General features: G+C 31.6%; 1 long non-coding RNA gene across 1 annotated transcript; it reads right to left on the bottom strand.

Moving 5' to 3' along the window:
• Window positions 1–867: 867 nt before the first annotated feature.
• Window positions 868–3,566, bottom strand: LOC126749638 (uncharacterized). Its single transcript, XR_007665224.1, has 4 exons — window positions 3,215–3,566; window positions 1,273–1,558; window positions 1,074–1,217; window positions 868–1,002 (listed from the first exon to the last, which is right to left on the bottom strand). It is a non-coding gene; the product is annotated as an uncharacterized LOC126749638 (long non-coding RNA).
• Window positions 3,567–19,026: the final 15,460 nt, after the last annotated feature.

Raw genomic sequence — 19,026 nt, 5'->3', positions numbered from 1 at the left:
GTAAAAAACCGAAATTTCGATTTTTCTCAAAAACTAAAATTTTTTCAATTTTGATAATTATGTGCAAGGTGCCCCTTTGCCAGGAGTGCTTGGCAGTATTTAAATGAAAGCTCTATATTTAATAACAAAAAAGTTATGCAAAATTTTCGATCTAAAAAAGTACATGTTAATTGTAAAAAACCGAAATTTTGATTTTTCTCAAAAACTATAATTTTTTTAGTTTTGATAATTACGTACAAGATGCACCTTTGCAAGGAGTACTTGGCAGTTTTTAAATAAAAGCTCTATCTTTAATAACAAAAAAGTTATGCAAAATTTTCGATCTAATAAAGTACATGGAATGGTAAAAAACCGAAATTTCGATTTTTCTCAAAAACCGTAAACTTTTAGTTTTTGATAATTAGGTACAAGATGCCCCTTTACAAGGAGCACTTGACAGTTTTTAAATGAAAGCTCTATCTTTAATAACAAAAAAGTTATGCAAAATTTTCGATCTAAAAAAGGACATGTTAATTGTAAAAAACCGAAATTTCGATTTTTCTCAAAAACTATAATTGTTCCAATTTTGATAATTATGTGCAAGGTGCCCCTCTGCAAGGAGTACTTGACAGTTTTTAAATGAAAGCTCTATCTTTAATAACAAAAAAGTTATGCAAAATTTTCGATCTAAAAAAGTACATGTTAATTGTAAAAAACCGAAATTTCGATAAAAAGACTTAATCATACTATCCCCCTAGCACATTCCGTTCTACAATAATTATAAAAACAATCACGATATAGCTTGACTTGCCTTAATCCTAACTTCTTCTGACTCGTCTTTCATCAGTCTGATCAGTTTATCACAGACAGTTTCCAGTGAAACTTTCGGTTTATTCTCGGGTAGTGGTTCGACGTAGAACAACCGGTGACAAGGGCGGCATTGGCTCTTAGACACGACCTTTAAACCAGTTCGTCCTCGATTTGACCCCCAGATAACCTTGATATCATTGATTCCATAAATCCCTAATTAATTTCAAAATATATTACAGACAAACTGCATTAATATTACACTTAAGTTGCTGCCATTTACTTACCATGCGTTTAATTTACTCCTTAATAAAATCCGTTTGATATTCACGGATTTCGTCGGTGTCGTCGCCCAAACACTACTAGATCATGCGGTTTACCTCCAAACAATCCAGATAAGGGCAGACCTTCTGGATCGTACTTTTACAGGCCTAAATGGGGTCCATGCATGAGTTAAGTGAGTAAAATGATCCAAAAAAGTCATACCTTGACAACATACACGTCTGGATCGCATAGATGCAACAGTAAAGTGATGAGGTTCCCTTGGATCTGCTCCTTGAATGCCTATAAATTGGTCTCCTAACCAAGGGACGTTGCCAGATCTCCTAATAACTGGATCGAAGATCTCCTTAGACGTGTATCCTCTTGACTGAATAGCAACTTGATCCTCACTGCTGCGGTAACTTAAAAGGGATGGAATTTGTACCCTGGTAAACTGTTCAGGAGTTTCGAGAAGGATTGCAAGGATTCCAGGATCAGCTCGCTTTCGTTTCTAGATAAGGAAGAATAGGTCGATCATTTTGTAAATGATTAAATTTTGAATAGAACGTTTCAAGGAACCTACGGTTAAGTAGCTCGTTTTCGAGTTATTTCTTCGGGTCCTATTTATTTATTAAGAAATAAATCCTGGAATTTTTACTGAATTGACTTAGAAAATGGACAATTTTGATAATGTGGACTAAGAACTCATTAAAATCCATATCGAGATTTGATCACCAGAAACAAAGTCAGTGATAATCACAGGAAACAAGATCAGGAAAGCTTGCCGGTCATTTGTCAGTCCATAAAATCAATCAAATAATAAATTGTCACTATCAAAATTAGATGTTTTGTTTGTGATTCTCCTGGAAGAGATTTATTCAAAGTAAGTATATGTAAAAGTCATCCAGGCATTTGGCATTTAAAGAAGAAAAAGAAGAAGAAAAAGCTGAAGAAGACCCTGCCATTCCGCCCATCATTTAAGCACCTTATAACATTAAAGGTTTTTTTTGGACTTTTATATACTTAAGAAAGGACTACGGGTTTGATTTTGTGATTTTTAACAATTTTACTTCTAAACTTTTTGTTCTAAATTAAAAATAGAACAAATTATAAAAAATAACATTTAACCGTAAAATGAAAAATAAAGGAGTTATGGGAGGTTTTTGAAAAATTTCAAATTTTTGAAAAATTGAAAAAAAATATTTTTTTGGCATATCGATAGATCATTCAAAATACTTTAAAAAAGTTTTATAAAATTTTTTTGAAAAATTTACCAGTAAAAAGTTATAACCAATTTTCCCAAAAAATCGTCTGCAAAAGATCCAAAGGGGTACCCCATGGAAAAATGTTCATAATTTCGGTTTTTATTTTTTTTCTGGAAAACTATTAGCTGAAGAAAAAAATTGTTTAAGCAAAAGTTGTTTGAAATCTTAATGCGCATAAGATGCAGTAGAACAATAATTTTTAAGTCCAGCAATTTTCCAGAAAATTGAAAAAACCTTTAAACAGTTTTTCCGCATTTTCTCGAAAACCAGTACGAATATGGAAAATTTTCTTTTAGCATTGGATTCCTATTCAAAAATAGAATAAATCATAAATAATAACATTTAGTCGAAAAATAAAAAATAAAGGAGTTACTAGAAATTTTTAAAAATTTGACAATTTTTGGATAAAAAATTTGGAAAAAAAAATAAAAAAAAAATTAATTTTGTTTTGGCAAATCGATAAATCACCCAAAACACTTAAAAAAAGTCTTATAAAACATTTTTGAAAAATGTACCAAAAAAAAGTTATACGCAAAAAGTCTTCCTCAAAAATGCAAAGGAGTACCCCTGGAAAATTGCTCATAAAATAGGTTTTTATTTTTTTTCGGGAAAACTATTGGTTGCAGAAAAAAAATTATTAAAACATAAGTTGTTTGGAATCTCAATGCCCATCAGATTCAATAAAAAAAAGATTTTTAGGTCCAATAGTTTTCCAGAAAATTAGGAAAAACCTCTTAACAGTTTTTCCTCATTTTCTCCAAAACCAGTAAAAATACGAAAAATTTTCTTTTAGCATTGGATTCCTAGTCAAACACAGAACAAATCATAAAGAATAACATTTATCCGTAAAACAAAAAATACCAGAGCTATAAAAGACTTTTGAGAAAAGTTTTGAAACTTACCCCAAATTGTGATAATCCAAGCAGTTCATCAAAATTCCCAGTGTCTGATTGCAGTACCGCACCAAGCAGCTCTGGTCCAGCTGGACATCCAGAATCATCTCCAGTTTATTTTTGCTATTAAAACCGTCTGTTTGCTCTCTACATTGTCCTTGATCAAGTAGGTAAAGGAAGCGACCACTAACGTCCTCTGTGGTATTAAATCTGACCAAATAAATAGACCCATAAAGGAGACGATCCACGACAAAGTGATCTCCTACGCCTCCCTCACTTGGGCAGACATCCGCTACGAGGCTCCAAGCAGTAGAAAACAGGGCTTTCCGGATTATGTCAGGCGCACCATGGTACGTGCGCAACACCACCATCCTGCGAGATCTCCAAGCTCAACCCTTGGCAGATCACCTGACAAAGTTGATAAAGACAAGTACCTGACCACTGCTCTGGAGCACCGCAACCCCCTGATCCGGATCTCTCATTTCACCAACGCTCCGTACCACCTCCCCGGCGAGACTGATCCCCTGCTCTGACCAACTCCCCACCTCTGTCCAGGTCAGCACACCCTCCCCCAACACTAGGTCTGCCAGCCCAGGACCCACGAGAAGCGGCGGTCAATATAGTATTAGTATTGTGTTGTACATATTATTAGTATTAGTTTTTAGTCCGCCTAGCTTTTAAGACCTATAGAATAAGTTACAATTAGTTAAATGGATATGAAAATGTATATTTTAATCTAGCAAAATAAACGTGAGTTTCAACGTCAGACAAAGTGTGCTGCATGTCTCGACATACGTCCCCCACCACTGTTTCGGTCATTTTTAGAAAGAGCAGTTGGTCCTGGTCGGTGCAGAGAGAGCTGAAGGATAAAAAGTTCAAAGTCATCGTGGTCAGGTCGCAACAGATCAGAAACGACCTGGAATAGAGTGGAAAGGGTTCGGTCAGATGTGAACGAGTGATGTGAGAGTCAAAGGGGGTTATTTCAGGACATTATTCTAAGATGGCGATATTGTTGTAGACAACAGATTAATATCGCTCTTTTAGTGAAAATTTACCAATAGGTGTGTATTGTCTAAGTATTACCTAGTAAACATGGTTCTGTCAAGTGCGGATGCGCGAGAAGTTAAGTCCATCATAAGTAGCGTATTTAACGAGAAATGTCTTGAAGAGGTAGCCACGAAAGTATTTCAAATACTCGAAAGAAAGCTTGAAAGCTGCCAGCGAGAACAAGAAAAAAGAATTTCCTCCTTAGAGGAAAAACTAAATAAAGTATCTGCGGAAAACAAGCACCCAAACAGAGCCGCAGAAAAAATCTGCGCATATTCGGACTTCAGTCAACTGAAAATGAAGATTCCGCAACATTAAAGGACAAGGTATTAAAATGATTTAATACCGATCTCAAAACAAACATTTCGAACAATTCAATAAAAAAATGTCACCGTGTGCCATCAAGAAATCCAACTGATAAACCTCAGCAGGCAGTGTTGGTGCGGTTTTCGTGCATCGAGGCCAAGCAATCGGTACAAGCGGAGTTGCTAGACTGGACGAACATGAAAAATCAGTCTATTTATTAAACTAGTTAAACTAAAATGATGAAATTTAACGAAGAGCTTCCCTATAAAACTGTCCAGGGATGTGCTAAAGAATTTTGCAAAATTCCTGTGCTAACTTTGAAAAATTTAGGATAAGGGTCATCCTCTACAACCGTACTACTAGACTCAGTGTTTTTCCTTAGAGTCTCACTATTCTGGTCTATTGGTTGGGTCGTTCAAGGGCCTTAGAGGAGATGGATGCGATAATACAGGTTTGTTCATATTTGGCCTCTTATACAGCCCAAATTAAAAACATATATAATTTTTTTTTATAAAATCTTTTTTTGTTTGTCAGTTTTATAGATATTATGATTTTAATGTTCTATTCTATTCTATTCTAAAATTTATAACTTATAAAATAATGGACCAATTAACTTACAACCTTCTCGCATCGATCAGCAATAGATTTCTTAATAATCCTAAGAAGTTTGAAGTAAATTGCTCTTGATTTAAACTTCATATGAATTTTCAAAGTTGGATTAAAACAATTTTTTGCACAAGAATTTCTTACTGGAAAAACTGTTTGGGGTGGGTGGGGGGCTAAGGGTGGTATTAATGAAAAACATAATTTTTGCACAAAATAATTGAACAAAAATCCTTTTTTTTTCATTAACACTACCCTTAGCCCACCACCCACCCCAATTAGTTTTCAAGTCAAAAATTCTTCTGCAAAAATACCCTGAAAATTATGTTAATCCAACTTTAAAAATTCATAAGAACTTCAAATCAAAAGCAATTTACTTGAAACTTCTTGGGATTATTAAGAGATCTATTGCTAATTGATGAGAGAAGATTGTAAATTAATTGGTCAATTATTTTTAAGTTATAAATTTTTACCAAAAACAGTCCAACAGAACTCAAATTGCAACATCAAGTTTCTTATGCATCAATGTTTTTGCTAAAAAATCTATAACTTAAAAAATAATTGACCAATTAACTTACAACCTTTTCGCATCGATCAGCAATAAATCTCTTAATAATCCTAAGAAGTTTCAAGTAAATTGCTCTTGATTTAAACTTCTTATGAATTTTCAAAGTTGGATTAAAACAATTTTTTGCAGAAGAATTTCTTACTGGAAAAACTGTTTGGGGTGGGTGGGGGGCTAAGGGTGGTATTAATGAAAAACAGAATTTTTGCAGAAAATAATTGAATAAAAATTCTTGTTTTTTCATTAACACTACCCTTAGCCCCCACCCACCCCAATTAGTTTTCAAGTAAAAAATTCTTCTGCAAAAACACCCTGAAAATTGTTTTAATCCAATTTTAAAAATTCATAAAAACTTCAAATCAAAAGCAATTTACTTGAAACTTCTTGGGATTATTAAGAGATCTATTGCTAATTGATGAGAGAAGATTGTAAATTAATTGGTCAATTATTTTTTAAGTTATAAATTTTTACCAAAAACAGTCCAACAGAACTCAAATTGCAACATCAAGTTTCTTATGCATCAATGTTTTTGCTAAAAAATCTATAACTTAAAAAATAATTGACCAATTAACTTACAACCTTCTCGCATCGATCAGCAATAGATCTCTTAATAATCACAAAAAGTTTCAAGTAAATTGCTCTTCATTTCAAATTCTTATGAATATTTAAAATTAGATTAAAATAATTTTTTGCAGAAGAATTTCTTATTGGAAAAACTATTTGGGGTGGGTGGGGGGCTAAGGGTGGTATTAATGAAAAACAGAATTTTTGCAGAAAATGATTGAACAAAAATCCTTTCTTTTTGATTAACACCACTCTTAGCCCCCCACCCACCCCAACTAGTTTTTTGAGTAAAAAAATCTTCTGCAAAAAATTATTTTTATCTAATTTTAAATATTCATAAGAAATTCAAATCAAGAGCAATTTACTTGAAACTTCTTGTGATTATAGAGACATCTATTGCTAATCGACAAGAGAAGGTTGTAAATTAATTGGTCAATTATTTTTTAAGTGATAAATGTTTTACCGAAAACGGTCCAACAGAACTCAAATTGCAACCTCAAGTTTCTTATGCATCGATGTTTTTGCTAAAAAATCTATAACTTAAAAAATAATTGACCAATTAACTTGCAACCTTTTCGCATCCATCAGCAACAGATCTCTTAATAATTACAAAAAGTTTCAAGTAAATTGCTCTTCATTTCAAATTCTTATGAATATTTAAAATTAGATTAAAATAATTTTTTGCAGAAGAATTTCTTACTGGAAAAACTATTTGGGGTGGGTGGGGGGCTAAGGGTGGTATTAATGAAAAACAGAATTTTTGCAGAAAATGTTTGAACAAAAATCCTTTCTTTTTGATTAACACCACTCTTAGCCCCCCACCCACCCCAACTAGATTTTCGAGTAAAAAAGTCTTCTGCAAAAAATTATTTTTATCTAATTTTAAATATTCATAAGAAATTCAAATCAAGAGCAATTTACTTGAAACTTCTTGTGATTATAGAGACATCTATTGCTAATCGACGAGAGAAGGTTGTAAATTAATTGGTCAATTATTTTTTAAGTGATAAATGTTTTACCAAAAACGGTCCAACAGAACTCAAATTGCAACCTCAAGTTTCTTATGCATCGATGTTTTTGCTAAAAAATCTATAACTTAAAAAATAATTGACCAATTAACTTGCAACCTTTTCGCATCCATCAGCAACAGATCTCTTAATAATCACAAAAAGTTTCAAGTAAATTGCTCTTCATTTCAAATTCTTATGAATATTTAAAATTAGATTAAAATAATTTTTTGCAGAAGAATTTCTTATTGGAAAAACTATTTGGGGTGGGTGGGGGGCTAAGGGTGGTATTAATGAAAAACAGAATTTTTGCAGAAAATGATTGAACAAAAATCCTTTCTTTTTGATTAACACCACTCTTAGCCCCCACCCACCCCAACTAGTTTTTCAAGTAAAAAAATCTTCTGCAAAAATTATTTTTATCTAATTTTAAATATTCATAAGAAATTCAAATCAAGAGCAATTTACTTAAAAGTTCTTGTGATTATAGAGACATCTATTGCTGATCGACAAGAGAAGGTTGTAAATTAATTGGTCAATTATTTTTTAAGTGATAATTTTTTTACCAAAAAGAGTTCAACACAACCCATATTGCAACATCAAGTTTTTTATGCATCAGTGTTTTTGCTAAAAAATTTATAACTTAAAAAATAATGGACCAATTAACTTACAACCTTCTCGCATCGATCAGCAATAGATCTCTTAATAATCCCAAGAAGTTTCAAGTAAATTGCTCTTGATTTGAATTTCTTAGGAATATTTAAAATTCGGCGTTTTTTTTTTGAGGTTTTCGTTAAATCCGTGGTGGGAAGCTTTTAAATGAACACCCCGTATATGTTAAATTATAAATGAACCTTAGCGTACCTATCATTAAATTATATAAGATATTATCAACTCACCAAAAAAAAAAAAGAGAATTTATAAATTTGTCAGGTCACCCAGGTCAGTAATTCTATGAACTTGATCACCCTTTTTCACGTAAATATTACCGCTATAAACCCACGAATTATTAAAAGTAAATTTTCTATCCGCATTTTCAAATAAATTTAAACGCTTGATTTGTATTTATTTGTTTTTAAGCGAATGTACCGATTGCTCGGCATCGACGCACGAAAACCGCACCAACACTGCCTGCTGAGGTTTATCAGTTGGATTTCTTGATGGCACGCGGTGACATTTTTTTATTGAATTGTTCGAAATGTTTGTTTTGAGATCGGTATTAAATAACTTTAATACCTTGCCCATAATTGTTGCGGAATCTTCATTTTCAGTTGACTGAAGTCCGAATATGCGCAGATTTTTACTGCGGCTCTGTTTGTTTGGGTGCTTGTTTACCGCAGATACTTTATTTAGTTTTTACCCTAAGGAGGAAATTCTTTTTCCTTGATCTCGCTGGCAGCTTTCAAGCTTTGTTACTAGGTAATACTTAGATAATACACAACTAATGTTAAATTTTCACTAAAAGAGCGATACTAATCTGTTGTCTACAACAACATCGGCATCTTAGAATAGTGTCCTGAAATTTGACTCTCACATCACTCGTTTACATCTGACCGGACCTTTTCCACTCTATTCCAGGAAAATTTCTGATCTGTTGCGACCTGACCACGATGGCCTCAAATCTCCTATCCTTCAGCTCTCTCTGCATCGACCAGGACCAACTTCTCTTTCTAAAAATGACCGAAACAGTGGTGGGGGACGTACGTCGAGACATGCAGCACACTTTGTCATGGATAGTCTCCTTTATGGGCCCATTATTCGGTCGGACCTGATACCCCAGAGGACGTTAGTGGTCGCTTTCTTTACCCACTTGATCAAGGACAATGTAGAGAGCACACAGGCGGTTTTGATAGAAAATCTACTGGAGATGATTCTGGATGTCTAGCTGGACCAGAGCTGCTTGATGCGGAAGATTGGGGTATGCTGCGGAGAATTTGAGAAAGGAGCTCTTAGTGCGGTACTGCAATCAGATACTAAGCATTTTGATGAACTGCTTGGATTATCACAATTTGGGGTAAGTTTCTTAACTTTTCTCAAAAATCTTCTATAACTCTGTTATTTTTTGTTTTACGGGTAAATATCGTTCTATATGATTTGTTTTATTTTTGATCAGGAGTTCTATGCTAGAAGAAAGTTTTTCATATTCCCATTGGTTTTCGATAAAATGAGGAAAAACTGTTTAAAGGTTTTTTTCAATTTTCTGGAAAACTGCTGAACCTAAAAATTATTTTTCTACTGCATCTTATGCGCATTGAGATTCCAAATAACTTTTGTTTAAACAATTTTGTTCTCCAACCAATAGTTTTCTCGAAAAAAAATAAAAACCGTAATTATGAACATTTTGCCATGGGTACCCCTTTGGATCTTTTGCAGACGATTTTTTGGGAAAATTGGGTGTAACTTTTTAGTGGTAAATTTTTCAAAAAAGTTTTATAAGACTTTTTTGAAGTGATTTGGGTGAGTTATCTTTTACCAAAAAAAAATTTTTTTTTAGTTTTGACTTAAAAAAAATCGTCAAATTTTTCAAAAAGCCCTCACAACTCCTTTATTTTTAATTTTTCGACTAAATATTATTCTTTATGATTTGTTTTATTTTTGATCAGAAATTTAATGCTAAAAGAAATTTTATCATATTCCCATTGGTTTTCGATAAAATGAGGAAAAACTGTTTAAAGGTTTTTCCCAATTTTCTGGAAAACTGCTGAACCTAAAAATTATTTTTCTACTGCATCTTATGCGCATTAAGATTCTAAACAACTTTTGTTTAAACAATTTTTTTTTCCAACCAATAGTTTTCTCGAAAAAAAATAAAAATCGTAATTATGAACATTTTTCCATGGTTACCCCTTTGGATCTTTTGCAGACGATTTTTTGGGAAAATTGGGTGTAACTTTTTAGTGGTAAATTTTTCAAAAAAGTTTTATAGGACTTTTTTTAAGTGTTTTGGATGATTTATCGGTTTCCAAAAAAAAAAAAAATAAATTAAAAAAAATAAATTTTTTTTCAGTTTTGACTTAAAAATCGTCAAATTTTTCAAAAATCACTCATAACTCCTTTATTTTTAATTTTTCGACTAAATGTTATTCTTTATGATTTGTTCTATTTTTGATCGGGAATTCAATGCTAGAACAAAGTTTTCCATATTCCCACTGGTTTTCGATAAAATGAGGAAAAACTGTTTAAAGGTTTTTTCCAATTTTCTGGAAAACTGCTGAACCTAAAAATTATTTTTCTACTGCATCTTATGCGCATTGAGATTCTAAACAACTTTTGTTTAAACAATTTTTTCTCCAACTAATAGTTTTCTCGAAAAAAAATAAAAACCGTAATTATGAACATTTTTCCATAAGTACCCCTTTGGATCTTTTGCCGACGATTTTTTGGGAAAATTGGGTGTAACTTTTTAGTGGTAAATTTTTCAAAAAAGTTTTATAAGACTTTTTTGAAGTGTTTTCGATGATTTATCGGTTTATAAAAAAAAAATAAAATTTCAAAAATTTTTTTTTCAGTTTTGACTTAAAAATTGTCAAATTTTTCAAAAATCCCTCATAACTCCTTTATTTTTAATTTTTCGACTAAATGTTATTCTTTATGATTTGTTCTATTTTTGATCGGGAATTCAATGCTAGAAGAAAGTTTTTCATATTCCCATTGGTTTTCGATAAAATGAGGAAAAACTGCTTAAAGGTTTTTTCCAATTTTCTGGAAAACTGCTGAACCTAAAAATTATTTTTCTACTGCATCTTATGCGCATTGAGATTCTAAACAACTTTTGTTTAAATAATTTTTTTCTCCAACTAATAGTTTTCTCGAAAAAAAATAAAAACCGTAATTATGAACATTTTTCCATAAGTACCCCTTTGGATCTTTTGCCGACGATTTTTTGGGAAAATTGGGTGTAACTTTTTAGTGGTAAATTTTTCAAAAAAGTTTAATAGGACTTTTTTGAAGTGTTTTGGGTAAATTATCCGTTTCCAAAAAAAAATAAATTAAAAAAAAAAAAATTTCAGTTTTGACTTATCGTCAAATTCAATCGAAAATCGTCAAATTTTTCAAAAATCCCTCATAACTCCTTTATTTTTAATTTTTTGACTAAATATTATTCTTTATGATTTGTTCTATTTTTGATCGGGAATTCAATGCTAGAAGAAAGTTTTTCATATTCCCATTGGTTTTCGATAAAATGAGGAAAAACTGTTTAAAGGTTTTTTCCAATTTTCTGGAAAACTGCTGAACCTAAAAATTATTTTTCTACTGCATCTTATGCGCATTGAGATTCTAAATAACTTTTGCAAAAACAACTTTTTTCTCCAACCAATAGTTTTCTCGAAAAAAAAATAAAAACCGTAATTATGAACATTTTTCCATGGGTACCCCCTTGGATCTTTTGCAGACAATTTTTTGGGAAAATTGGGTATAACTTTTTAGTGGTAAATTTTTCAAAAAAGTTTTATAAGACTTTTTTGACGTGTTTTGGATGATTTATCGGTTTCCAGAAAAAAAAAAAAATTTCAATTTTTAAAAAATTTCAAATTTTTTAAAAACCCTACCATAAGTCCTTTATTTTTCGTTTTATGGTTAAATGTTATTCTTTATAATTTGTTCTATTTTTAATCCAAAAAAAGATTTCTTGTTATAAGGTGTTTAAATCATGGGCAGAATGGCAGGTTTGGCACATCAATAACTTCTTTCGGGTATATGACACCTTTGAAGAAGAAGAAGAAGAGAAGTAGCAGTAACGAGAGTGAGAACGAAACGAGGGTGAGAAAGGGACAGACTACTGGTTTATACATATACAGATATCTGGTTTCCCCGACTTCTGTAAGCGTTTCAATATCTGTCCCTTCCCTTCCCTTCCCTCATTTCTCTTCTCACTTTGCTTACTGCTACTTCCCTTTTTCTTCTCTTCTTCTGGAAAAAATTATTGATTTCTTACAGGCAGTTGAGGCCAAAGTTTCTTTTTATTCTTCTTCTTCTTCTTCTCCCTCTTCTTCTTTAAAGACCTGAAATACCTGGGTGACCTTTACACATACTTACTTTAAATAAATCTCTTCCAGGAGAATCACAAATAAAACATCTAATTTTGACAGTGACAATTTATTAATTGATTGATTTTGTTGACTGATAAATGACCGGCAAGCTTTCCTGATCTTATTTCCTGTGATTATCACTGACTTTGTTTCTGGTGATCAAATCTCGATATGGATTTTAATGAGTTTTTAGCCCACATTATCAATATTGTCCATTTTCTAAGTCAATTCAGTGAAAATTCCAGGATTTATTTCTTAATAAATAAATAGGACCTGAAGAAATAACTCGACAACGAGCTACTTAACCGTAGGTTCCTTGAAAGGTTCTATTCTTAATTTAATCATTTACAAAATGATCGACCCATTCTTCTTTATCTAGGAACGAAAGCGAGCTGATCCTGGAATCCTTGTAATCCTTCTCGAAACTCCTGAACAGTTTGACAGGGTACAAATTCCATTCCTTTCCGCAGCAGTGAGGATCAAGTTGCTAATCAGTCAAGAGGATCCACGCCTAAGGAGATCCTCGATCCAGTTATTAGGAGATCTGGCAACGTCCCTTGGTCAGGAGACCAATTTGGAGGCATTCAAGGAGCAGATCCAAGGGAACCTCATCACTTTACTCTTGTATCTATGCCATCCAGACGTGTATGTTGTCAAGGTATGACTTTTTTGGATCATTTTACTCACTTAACTCATGCATGGAGCCCATTTAGGCCTGTAAAAGTACAGAAAGTCGGCCCTTATCTGGATTGTCCGGAGGTAAACCGCATGATCCAGGAGTGTTTGGGCGACGACACCGAGTTGATGTTCACGGATTTTATTAAGGAGTATATTAAACGCATAGTAAGTAAATGGCAGCACCTTAAATGTAATATTAATGCAGTTTGTCTGTAATATATTTTGAATTTAATTAGGGATTTATGGAATCAATGATATCAAGGTTATTTGGGGGTCAAATCGAGGACGAATTGGTTTAAAGTTCGTGCCTAAGGGCCAATGCCGCCCTTGTCACCGGTTTGTGCTTTGCCGAACTACTACCCGAGAATAAACCGAAAGTTTCACTGGAGGCTGTCTGTGATAAACTGATCAGACTGATGCAAGACGAGTCAGAAGAAGTTAGGATTAAGGCAAGTCAAGATATATCGTGTTTGTTTTTATAATTATTGTAGAACGGAATGTGCTGGGGGGATAGTATGATTAAGTCTTTTTAATCAGTTTTTAGTAAGAAAATTAAAAAAAAGTCACCAGGAGTCAAATCTGGCTTGTGGGTGGACTTTGTAGCTTATAAATTTATCTCTGTCGCACTCATTGTAAGAAAAAAAAAGCTAAATTTTATTAGCTTAAAAATTTAGCATAACTTTTTTGTCATTAAAGATAGAGCTTTCATTTAAATACTGTCAAATGCTCCTTGTAAAGGGGCACTTTGTATGTAATTTTTAAAATTTGAAAAATTTATAGTTTTTGAGAAAAATCGAAATTACGGTTTTTTACTATTAACATGTACTTTATTAGATCGAAAATTTTGCATAACTTTTTTGGTATTAGAGATAGAGCCTTCATTTAAAAACTGTCAAGTGTTTCTTTTGAAGGGGCATCTTGTACCTAATTACCAAAAACTGAAAAATTTAGAGTTTTTGAGAAAAATCGAAATTTCGGTTTTTTACCAATAACATGTACTTTATTAGATCGAAAATTTTGCATAACTTTTTTGGTATTAGAGATAGAGCCTTCATTTAAAAACTGTCAAGTGTTTCTTGTGAAGGGGCATCTTGTACCTAATTACAAAAAACTGAAAAATTTAGAGTTTTTGAGAAAAATCGGAGTTTCGGTTTTTTACCATTAACATGTACTTTATTAGATCGAAAATTTTGCATAACTTTTTTGGTATTAGAGATAGAGCCTTCATTTAAAAACTGTCAAGTGTTTCTTGTAAAGGGGCATCTTGTACCTAATTACCAAAAACTGAAAAGTTTACGGTTTTTAAGAAAAATCGAAATTTCGGTTTTTTACCAATAACATGTACTTTATTAGATCGAAAATTTTGCATAACTTTTTTGGTATTAGAGATAGAGCCTTCATTTAAAAACTGTCAAGTGTTTCTTGTGAAGGGCCATCTTGTACCTAATTACAAAAAACTGAAAAATTTAGAGTTTTTGAGAAAAATCGAAGTTTCGGTTTTTTACCATTAACATGTACTTTATTAGATCGAAAATTTTGCATAACTTTTTTGGTATTAGAGATAGAGCCTTCATTTAAAAACTGTCAAGTGTTTCTTGTGAAGGGGCATCTTGTACCTAATTACAAAAAACTGAAAAATTTAGAGTTTTTGAGAAAAATCGAAATTTCGGTTTTTTACCATTAACATGTACTTTATTAGATCGAAAATTTTGCATAACTTTTTTGGTATTAGAGATAGAGCCTTCATTTAAAAACTGTCAAGTGTTTCTTGTGAAGGGGCATCTTGTACCTAATTACAAAAAACTGAAAAATTTAGAGTTTTTGAGAAAAATCGAAATTTCGGTTTTTTACCATTAACATGTACTTTATTAGATCGAAAATTTTGCATAACTTTTTTGGTATTAGAGATAGAGCCTTCATTTAAAAACTGTCAAGTGTTTCTTGTGAAGGGGCATCTTGTACCTAATTACAAAAAACTGAAAAATTTAGAGTTTTTGAGAAAAATCGAAATTTCGGTTTTTTACCATTAACATGTACTTTATTAGATCGAAAATTTTGCATAACTTTTTTGGTATTAGAGATAGAGCCTTCATTTAAAAACTGTCAAGTGTTTCTTGTGAAGGGGCATCTTGTACCTAATTACAAAAAACTGAAAAATTTAGAGTTTTTGAGAAAAATCGAAATTTCGGTTTTATACCATTAACATGTACTTTATTAGATCGAAAATTTTGCATAACTTTTTTGGTATTAGAGATACAGCTTTTATTTAAAAACTGTCAAGTCATCCTTGTGAAGGGGCACCTTGCACGTAACTATCAAAAACTAAAAAGTTTACGGTTTTTGAGAAAAATCGAAATTTCGGTTTTTTACCATTAACATGTACTTTATTAGATCGAAAATTTTGCATAACTTTTTTGGTATTAGAGATAGAGCATTCATTTAAAAACTGTCAAGTCATCCTTATGAAGGGGCACCTTGCACGTAACTATCAAAAACTAAAAAGTTTACGGTTTTTGAGAAAAATCGAAATTTCGGTTTTTTACCTTTAACATGTACTTTATTAGATCGAAAATTTTGCATAACTTTTTTGGTATTAGAGATAGAGCTTTCATTTAAAAACTGTCAAGTCATTCTTGTGAAGGGGCACCTTGTACCTAATTATCAAAAACTAAAAGTTTACGGTTTTTGAGAAAAATCGAAAATTCGGTTTTTTACCATTATCATGTACTTTTATAGACCGAAAATTTTGCATAACTTTTTTGGTATTAAGGATAGAGCTTTCATTTAAAAACTGTCAAATCATCCTTGTAAAGGGGCACCTTGCACGTAACTACCAAAAACTAAAAAGTTTACGGTTTTTGAGAAAAATCGAAATTTCGGTTTTTTACTATTAAAATGTACTTTATTAGATCGAAAATTTTGCATAACTTTTTTGGTATTAGAGATAGAGCTTTCATTTAAAAACTGTCAAGTCATGCTTATGAAGGGGCACCTTGCACGTAACTATCAAAAACTAAAAAGTTTACGGTTTTTGAGAAAAATCGAAATTTCGGTTTTTTACCATTAACATGTACTTTATTAGATCGAAAATTTTGCATAACTTTTTTGGTATTAGAGATAGAGCTTTCATTTGAAAACTGTCAAGTCATGCTTGTGAAGGGGCACCTTGCACGTAACTATCAAAAACTAAAAAGTTTACGGTTTTTGAGAAAAATCGAAATTTCGGTTTTTTACCATTAACATGTACTTTATTAGATCGAAAATTTTGCATAACTTTTTTGGTATTAGAGATAGAGCTTTCATTTAAAAACTGTCAAGTCATTCTTGTGAAGGGGCACCTTGCACGTAACTATCAAAAACTAAAAAGTTTACGGTTTTTAAGAAAAATCGAAATTTTTGTTTTTTACCATTAACATGTACTTTATTAGATCGAAAATGTTGCATAACTTTTTTGTTATTAAAGATAGAGCTTTCGTTTTAAAAGTGTCAAGTGCTCCGTGTGAAGGGGCATCTTGTACCTATTTATCAAAAACTGAAAAGTTTACGGTTTTTGAGAAAAATCGAAATTTCGGTTTTTTACCATTAACATGTACTTTATTAGACCGAAAATTTTGCATAACCTTTTTGTTATTAAAGATAGAGCTTTCATTTAAAAACTGTCAAGTCATTCTTGTGAAGGGGCACCTTGCACGTAACTACCAAAAACTGAAAAAATTACGGTTTTTGAGAAAAATCAAAATTTCTGTTTTTTACCATTAACATGTACTTTATTAGATCGAAAATTTTGCATAACTTTTTTGTTATTAAAGATAGAGCTTTCATTTAAAAACTGTCAAATCATCCTTGTGAAGAGGCACCTTGCACGTAACTATCAAAAACTAAAAAGTTTACGGTTTTTGAGAAAAATCGAAATTTCGGTTTTTTACCATTAACATGTACTTTATTAGATCGAAAATTTTGCATAACTTTTTTGGTATTAGAGATAGAGCTTTCATTTGAAAACTGTCAAGTCATGCTTGTGAAGGGGCACCTTGCACGTAACTATCAAAAACTAAAAAGTTTACGGTTTTTGAGAAAAATCGAAATTTCGGTTTTTTACCATTAACATGTACTTTATTAGATCGAAAATTTTGCATAACTTTGTTGTTATTAAAGATAGAGCTTTCGTTTAAAAAGTGTCAAGTGCTCCTTGTGAAGGGGCATCTTGTACCTATTTATCAAAAACTAAAAAGTTTACGGTTTTTGAGAAAAATCGAAATTTCGGTTTTTTACCATTAACATGTACTTTATTAGATCGAAAATTTTGCATAACTTTTTTGGTATTAGAGATAGAGCTTTCATTTGAAAACTGTCAAGTCATGCTTGTGAAGGGGCACCTTGCACGTAACTATCAAAAACTAAAAAGTTTACGGTTTTTGAGAAAAATCGAAATTTCGGTTTTTTACCATTAACATGTACTTTATTAGATCGAAAATTTTGCATAACTTTTTTGGTATTAGAGATAGAGCTTTCATTTAAAAACTGTCAAGTCATTCTTGTGAAGGGGCACCTTGCACGTAACTATCAAAAACTAAAAAGTTTACGGTTTTTAAGAAAAATCGAAATTTTTGTTTTTTACCATTAACATGTACTTTATTAGATCGAAAATGTTGCATAACTTTTTTGTTATTAAAGATAGAGCTTTCGTTTTAAAAGTGTCAAGTGCTCCGTGTGAAGGGGCATCTTGTACCTATTTATCAAAAACTGAAAAGTTTACGGTTTTTGAGAAAAATCGAAATTTCGGTTTTTTACCATTAACATGTACTTTATTAGACCGAAAATTTTGCATAACCTTTTTGTTATTAAAGATAGAGCTTTCATTTAAAAACTGTCAAGTCATTCTTGTGAAGGGGCACCTTGCACGTAACTACCAAAAACTGAAAAAATTACGGTTTTTGAGAAAAATCAAAATTTCTGTTTTTTACCATTAACATGTACTTTATTAGATCGAAAATTTTGCATAACTTTTTTGTTATTAAAGATAGAGCTTTCATTTAAAAACTGTCAAATCATCCTTGTGAAGAGGCACCTTGCACGTAACTATCAAAAACTAAAAAGTTTACGGTTTTTGAGAAAAATCGAAATTTCGGTTTTTTACCATTAACATGTACTTTATTAGATCGAAAATTTTGCATAACTTTGTTGTTATTAAAGATAAAGCTTTCGTTTAAAAAGTGTCAAGTGCTCCTTGTGAAGGGGCATCTTGTACCTATTTATCAAAAACTAAAAAGTTTACGGTTTTTGAGAAAAATCGAAATTTCGGTTTTTTACTATTAACATGTACTTTATTAGATCGAAAATTTTGCATAACTTTTTTGGTATTAGAGATAGAGCTTTCATTTAAAAACTGTCAAGTCATCCCTATGAAGGGGCACCTTGCACGTAACTATCAAAAACTAAAAAGTTTACGGTTTTTGAGAAAAATCGAAATTTCGGTTTTTTACCATTAACATGTACTATATTAGATCGAAAATTTTGCATAACTTTTTTTGTATTAGAGATAGAGCTTTCATTTAAACTGTTTAAAATTATACATTAAAATTAAAAACTGTCAAGTCATCCTTATGAAGGGGCACCTTGCACGTAACTATCAAAAACTAAAAAGTTTACGGTTTTTGAGAAAAATCGAAATTTCGGTTTTTTACCATTAACATGTACTTTTTTAGATCGAAAATTTTTCATAACTTTCTTGTTATTAAAGATAGAGCTTTCATTTAAAAACTGTCAAGTGCTCCTTGTGAAGGGGCACCTTGTACGTAACTATCAAAAACTAAAAAGTTTAGGGTTTTTAAGAAAAATCGAAATTTCGGTTTTTTACAATTAACATGTACTTTATTAGATCGAAAATTTTGCATAACTTTTTTGTTATTAAAGATAGAGCTTTCATTTAAAAACTGTTAAGTCATCCTTGTGAAGGGGCACCTTGTACGTAACTATCAAAAACTGAAAAGTTTACGGTTTTTGAGAAAAATCGAAATTTCG

The sequence above is a fragment of the Anthonomus grandis genome, unplaced genomic scaffold (assembly GCF_022605725.1).
Source record: "Anthonomus grandis grandis unplaced genomic scaffold, icAntGran1.3 ctg00000400.1, whole genome shotgun sequence".
NCBI lineage: Eukaryota > Metazoa > Arthropoda > Insecta > Coleoptera > Curculionidae > Anthonomus > Anthonomus grandis.
The sequence above is the reverse complement of the archived record's forward strand: the minus strand, read 5'-3'. Positions and strand labels throughout refer to the sequence as shown.